Source organism: Vombatus ursinus, unplaced genomic scaffold (assembly GCF_900497805.2).
Source record: "Vombatus ursinus unplaced genomic scaffold, bare-nosed wombat genome assembly UNPS02014807.1, whole genome shotgun sequence".
Lineage (NCBI taxonomy): Eukaryota > Metazoa > Chordata > Mammalia > Diprotodontia > Vombatidae > Vombatus > Vombatus ursinus.
Window position 1 is genome coordinate 22380463 of NW_020954585.1, and position 7036 is coordinate 22387498.

A 7036-nucleotide genomic window follows, 5' to 3' on the forward strand; every position below is an offset into this window, starting at 1 on the left:
TGCTCCAGCTCCTTATTTTAAATCAGTGTGAACCCTTATTTCAAGTGTATTTCTTGGAAGCAACAATTTATTGGCCATTTTCTAATCTATTCTGCTATCATATCTTCATACTTTTTTTTCTTTCTCTCCTACCTCACCACCATTTACAAAGAAGACGGAGGTAGATCAAAGAAAGAATGTGATCATACACTAATATTTGATATAATATTTGTTAATTAGATTGTTCTGTTCCTACAACTCTGTCCCTCCTCTCTTCACCAAGATCAAACCCTGATTTCTAGTTCTCATACTTTCTCTCATTTTGACTCCCTCCTTCATGATCTATCCTCTGAATTAGTTTTGTTTTGTTTGTTACTATTCCCTCTTCCTATCTGCCCTCCTTCTTAAACCTTCTTTTTCATTTTCCCTGTCCCTACTTGTTTCTTTGTTAAATTTTTATGTGTTTCTACACTGAACTCTGTGTGTTCAACATTACTGTATGGAATTCATATGTATAAAGATCATGAAAAGCCCATTCTTCTTCCATTTTGCTCTCATGTGTCCCACAGCAGATAGAGTGCTAGAGCTCATGTCAGAAGACTGAGCTCAAACCAGTTTCAGACACTGACTAGCTATGTGACCCTGGGCAAGTCACTTACTGTGTCCCACTCAGTTTCCTCACCTGTAAAATGAGGATAATAATAGCACCTTCCTTCCATTGGTTGTTGTGAGGATCAAATGAGATCATATTTGTAAAATGCTTTATAAATCCTCCTCTTTCTTGACCTCTCTCAATCTCTTGACACTGTAGATCATGCTCTTCTCCTTAATGCTCTCCTCTCTAGGTTATTATGACACTGCTCTCTCCTGCTTCTCTTCCTATCTGTTGTATCACTCATCAGCCTCATTTGACGAATCTTCATTCAGGTTATGCCCAGTAACCATTGATATTCCCCAAGCTTCATCCTGAGTCCTCTTCTGTTCTTCCCCCATAATCTTTCCCTCTTCCTTACTTCCCTATTACTGTCAGGGGTTCCACAATCCTCCCAATCACTCAGACTCACAAACTGGTTATCATCCTCAATTCCTCAATTTCTCTCACACACACACACCCCCCGCCCCATCCACTCATCTCTCATATACATCCTCTTCTCTCCTCTGGCCCTGCCACCATTCTGGTTCACGTCCCTATCACCTCTTGCCTCAACTATTGCAATAGACCACTAGTTGATCTCCCTGCTTCATCTCTTCCCCCTCCAGTTCATCCTTCCTTAAGCATGTCTGAACACACCACCCACCGACCTATTCAATAAACTCCAATGGCCCCCCATTACCTCCAGGATCAAATATAAAATCATCTGGCTTTCCAAGCCCTTCATAACCTGACCCATTCCTACCTTTCCAGTCTTCTTACATCTTACTCCTTCCACAGATTCTTCCATTCAATGACCCTGTCCTCTTTGCTGTTCCTTGAATGTGACACTCCCATCTGCTGACTCTGGGCTTTTTCATTGGCTGTCCCCCATGCCTGGAATGTCCTCCTTCCTCCTCTCTGCCTCCTGACTTCTCTGGTTTCCTTCAAGTCTCAGCTAAAGACCCACCTTCTACAAGAAGCTTTTCCCAGTCCTTAATCTTAATGCCTTCCTCCTAAGATTATTCCCAATCTATCCTGTATATATTATTTGTACATAGTTTGCATGTTGACTCTTCCATTAGACTGGAGCTCTTTGAGAACAAGACTGTTTTTGTTTTTTTGTTTTGTTTTGTTTTGTTTTTTGTTTAGGGGTTTCGCTGTTTTGGTTTGTTTTGGTTTTTGGTTTTGTTTTTTTGTAGCCACAGTCTTAGCATAGTGCATACAGTAGTCACTTAATAAATGCCTATTGACTAACTAAAAGTATTTTGCAAATCTTAAAGCAATATATGAATGCTTGCTATTATTATTCTTAGCCCAATTATCTTCTCCATTATTCCTTAACATATTCTTTTGTCCTGCTCTTTTTTTCCTCTCTTAAAATGACTGAAAAAAGAATAAAACCATACCCAGTCCCTGTGTTTATTAGCTCCATTTGTGATTTATGAAGACAAATGGAATTTAACAGGGGCTCTAACTCTAACTTTAACTCTAGGTGGAGCAGTGGATAGAGTGCCTGCCCTAGAGTTAGGAGCACCTAAATTCAAATCCTACCTCAGATAATTATTAGCTGTGTGACCCTGAGTAAGTCACTTGACCCTATTTGCCTCAGTTCCTCATCTATAAAATGAGCTGGAGAAGGAAATGGCAAACCACTCCAGGATCTTTACCAAGAAAACCCAAACAGGGTCATGAAGAGTTGGACACAACTAATCCACTAAACAACAAAACCCGAATTCCAACTATAATTCAAATTTCTGATTCTAATTCTGTCTTTTCTAGAATAGAAGACTTTCAAGTATTCCTGATGAACCGTCCAAAGCTCTTCCCAACCTGGCCCCTTCCGTCTTTTAACATGTTCCTGCCCTCCACACGCCCTTCACACAATACTCCCTCTCCAGCCTCTCCTTTGACCTGGCTCTCCCCAGTGCCAGGAATGATCGCCCTCTTAACCTGGGACTCTCACAATCCTTTAAGCCTCAGCTCAAGCAGGACCTTCTGCAGGTCTTTCCTGGCCACCCCTCCCCCCCACTAGACAGTGAACACCTCCAGGGCAGGGACTGTCTTTTACCTTTCTTTGTATCCCAGTGCTTAGTATGTGGCATATATTAAGTGCTTAATAAATACTTATCAACTAATTGGCCTCCATATGCTGGTCGCTTCCCCTCTAAGTCTGCCTTTCATCGACACATTGTTTCTTGTATATAAAGATTTAAATACATTTGGTCACCCCCATGAGAATATTAGCTCCTACAGGGCAGGGCCTGGGTTTGCTTGTTCATTGTATCCTCAGCTTAGCACAGTGCCTGGCACATTAACAAGCACTCAATAAATACCCTAACCCCTTCATCATCCCTGATCCTTTGAGGGGGGAAGAGAAGGAAACCTCTTAAGCTAGCCCCAAACCCCAAACTCTTGGATGCTAAGAAAAGTACTGTCAGGTTGCCAAGATTGTATTAAGCACCTTTTATGTATCAGTGCTGGGAGATAATAAAAAAAATAAAATAATAATAATAATGATAATACAATAATAAAAAAGGCAAAAACAGACCCCTTCCTTCAAGGAACTTACAATCTAACAGGAAAGACAAAACACAAACAAGATATATACAGAATAAAGTGGAGACAAGCACAGAGGGAAGGCATCAAGGATGACTAGAAAGAGGGGTTTGAGCTGAGCCTGGAAGGAAGCCGGGGAAGCCAGGAAGTAGAAATGAGGAGGGAGAGCATGCCAGGCATGAAGCACAGCCGGGAGAAATGCACAGAGCAGGAAGATGGTGTCCTGTGCCAGGGAACAGACAAAAACCAGCGTCGCTGGGTCGTGGTCGGGGAGGGCAGTAAGGTGGAAGAAGGTGATGAGGGAGACTGTCTCAGGCATGGGGGACAACAGAGAAAACCTGGAGATGGAGCGTCATGTGAGGAGCTGCAAATGGTCCAGTGTGGCTGGATTGCTGAGTGTGTGGAGGGGAGGAATGCATTGAAAGCTGGGGAAGATAGAATAGGAAGGAGCCAAGTTAAAAAGAATTTTAAATGTCAGACATCATCATCGCGATCACTGTGTGAAGCACTTTATGATTACTATTTCCTATGATCCTCAAAACAACCCTGAGAGGGAGCAGCTCTTATTACCCCCATTTTACAGATAAAGAAACTGAGGCAAACGAGGTGAAATGACTTGCCCTGGGTCACACAGCTAGCAAATGTCTAAGGCCAGATTTGAATTCAGGTCTTCCTGACTCCAGGCCAGGGCGCTGTATCCCTGCACCACCCATTTGACCCTAGAGTTAAAGACAGGCAAAGTCTGACCACTTTGGTTCATGCATTCATCCATTCATTCAATGAACAATTATTGAATATCTACTGGATGCATATATACTATATATATATATATATATATATATATATATATATATATATATATATATATACAGGCAGCTAGGGGGTGCCATGGGTGGAGAGCTAGGCCAGGAAACCCATCTTCATCAGTTCAAATCTGGCTTCAGACACTTATTAGCTATGAGACCCTAGGCAAGTCACTTCATCGTGTTTGCCTCAGTTTCCTCATCTGTAAAATGAGCAGGGGAAGAAAATGGCAAACCACTCCAGTATCTCTGTCAAGAAAACCCCAAACGGGGTTTCAGAGAGTCCGACACAACTGAAAATGACTGAACAACAACAAATTGTGTCTATTTATGCTTTTACATGTTGTCTACACTGATAATCGTAGGCTCATTGAGGGCAGGAACTATCGTTTTTGTTTTTATATTATATTTTGTTTTTATATTATATAAATTAAGTTATATAGATATATTATATTACATATAGTCCCAAGGACTAATATAGTGCTGGGCACCTAGTAAGCACTTAATAAACACTTGTTGAAACTGCGGTACATGAATATCATGGTCCATTACTGTAACATATGAAGCAATAAAATATGCAGAATTCAGAGAAGTGTGGGAAGATTCATTTGAACTGATGCAGAACCAAGAAAACAATATGTACAATCACTCCAACATCATAAATGGAAAGATTAAAAAAAATCAAAACTGAATGCTGTATAATTGTAATGACCAAGCTTAACCCCAGAGGATGGCTGAGGAAAAAAATCTTCCTTCCTCATTTACAGAGACGAGATATTTGGAGTATATCACACTGCATTTTCTTGGTTGGTATGTTGGTTAGTTTTCCTGAACTAGGAAACATTCTTTGTCTTTGTTTTTTAATATCTGTTACAGGCATTGGATGAGTAGGGGAAGAAGGAGGATATTGAAGGTGATGTAAAAACAGAAGAATAAAAAGAAAATAATAAATAAATAAATAATGTATTAATAACAAGAAATAAATCAATAAAAAGAAAATTTAATTAATTTTAATTATAAGAATAATTAATAAAAAGAAAAATTCATATTGGTTGATTACTTCCCTCTAAGAACTCTACAACCCAGTTCTCTGAATCTACTTGCTTTGCCATCTCCTGCCTCCTCACCTTTGCATTGGCCGTCCCCATGCCTGCACTGCTCTCACTCTTCCCCTCAGCCTCTTAGCTTTCCTGGCTTCCTTCAAGGCTCAGCTTCAATTTGACCTTCTCCAAAAGACCTTTCTTTCCTGGTCTACCCATCTTTCAGGAACTTCCCCTTTTTTGTTGTTGTATTTCAATCGTGTCTGACTCTCCGTGACCCCATTTGGGGTTTTCTTGGCAAACATGCTTGGGTGTTTTTGCCATTTCCTTCTCCAGCTCATTTTACAGATGAGGAAACTGAGGCAAACAGGGTTAAGTGACTTGCCTAGGGTCACACAGAGAGTAAGTGTCTGAGGCCAGATTTGATCTCAGGTCCTCCTAACTTCAGGACCCATGCTCTGTCCACTGTGCCCCTCTCTAAGATTACTTTTCATCTGTTCTCTATGTATCTTATATCATTTTACAGATGAGGAAATTGAGGCAAACAAGGTTAAGTGACTTGCCTAGGGTCTCATAGCTAATAAGTGTCTGGGGTCAGATTTGAACTGATGAAGATGGGTTTTCCAGGACTAGCACTCCATCCACTGCACCCCCTAGCCACTCTTATAGTAGATATGCAACTAGTAGATAATTCAATAATCTTATGTAATTATAATCTTATAATTATCTAATTAATTACATGTTGTATTCCCTACCCCCATTAAAAAATTAAAAATTCCCTATCCCCATTAAGTTCTTTGAGAGGGCAGGGACCACATTTTTGCCTTTCTTCATATCCCCTGCCTGGCACTTAGTAGGCCCTTAATAAATGCTTGTTGACTAATGACTGACATAAGTCCTAGGAAAAGCTAAATCACTCTACAGGAGTTAAATAGTAATATGAGATCTCAGTGACGCAAGAGCTGCTCCAGGGCAGCTGTGATTAAGGGCCCAATGATTAAGTGAGAGGGAGAGGACAGACAGCTGCTGCCACGGGGTGGGAGGTGAGGAAGGAGTAAGTGGTCCAGGAAAGATGTCAACTCCTGGCTGGCTGAACACCAAACAAAATGAATATCCCAAAGCCAGGAGCACAAGTCAATCAGATAAGGCACACACACACACACACACACACACACACACACACACACACACACACACACACACCTCTTACTGAATTAGAAATATAATCCACCAGTGCAGGTGAGGGGAGACGGGGAGAGGAGGATTTCCTTCCTAACATCCTATCCCAGTCAGTCCAAGCCTCCCAATACATGAAACCTTACCATGGGGAACAATATGTCTCACCACCAGAGCTAGAAAGGGAGTGGTTTAGTCCTGTCAGCTTTTGGCTGCAGAATTGTTAAGTGCCTGAGGCTATGGGCTCTTCCCCTACTGACTCACTTTTTCCCCAGAGGAAGGAGAGATGAGCTAAGAGCCCTGAAGTAAGAAAGTAAATGAAATCTTCAGGAACAAAGGCCTCTGTGCTCAAAGGGGAGTTGCCAGGCAGGTCTGGACAGCCGCAGGAAATCAGACTGTGGCAGAAGAATTCACTTGTTCCCTGTGCTGGGAAAGACAGAGCAAGCATGCTGGGAAAACAAGAGTGAGCAGGAGATAACATCACTTTTAATTCTCCACTTCCGAGTGGGTGGAGCAGGAGACAGGACCCTGGACTGGTTTTAGACAAAATCTGAATTTGTGTCCTGATCGTCTTTAAACAAGAGGAGAATTTGTGTCCTGGTCTGTAAGACAAGAAGGTCCCTTACTGACATAGTAGGCTCCTGAGAGGTAATTAGCCACTATAAAAAGTGAAACAAAAGGGACTTCAGTCCCTCCCTCCACGAGCCACTGAATTAATCTCTCTAGAAGTATCCTTTCCCCAACCCTCCTCCGGACAGATGCTAGGTAAATGTGACTAGGTCACTCCTCCGATTAAAAAATGTTGGAGGTGGGGCAGCTAGCGGATGGAGCACTGGAGTCAAGAGGAC